A 324-nucleotide genomic window follows, 5' to 3' on the forward strand; every position below is an offset into this window, starting at 1 on the left:
ATGCTCGAGAACCGCGCGTCGATCTCGTTCTCGCGGAACTTTCGGCTGCGTTACGCGTTATCCGGCCGAACTTTGATTTGCTTGGATCGTCGGAGCCGGTCGAAGTCGAAAGGAGGAAGCTACCACGATCGGCGGTATATACCGTTTAACGCGGGGATTCGAGGCCCCGAGAAAAGATGCCGAACGAGCGAACGAACGAGACTCCGCGGTGTCTCACGGTTTCGCGGGAAGATTCGTCTTCAGCGGAAGAGGCTCATTATGCCGGACGAATACGAAATTCGGTCGACGAGGTTGACAATCGAGGGCCCCCGAGAGACACGGGCT

This window comes from Bombus impatiens, unplaced genomic scaffold, assembly GCF_000188095.3.
Source record: "Bombus impatiens unplaced genomic scaffold, BIMP_2.2 scf_0647, whole genome shotgun sequence".
NCBI classification, from domain to species: domain Eukaryota; kingdom Metazoa; phylum Arthropoda; class Insecta; order Hymenoptera; family Apidae; genus Bombus; species Bombus impatiens.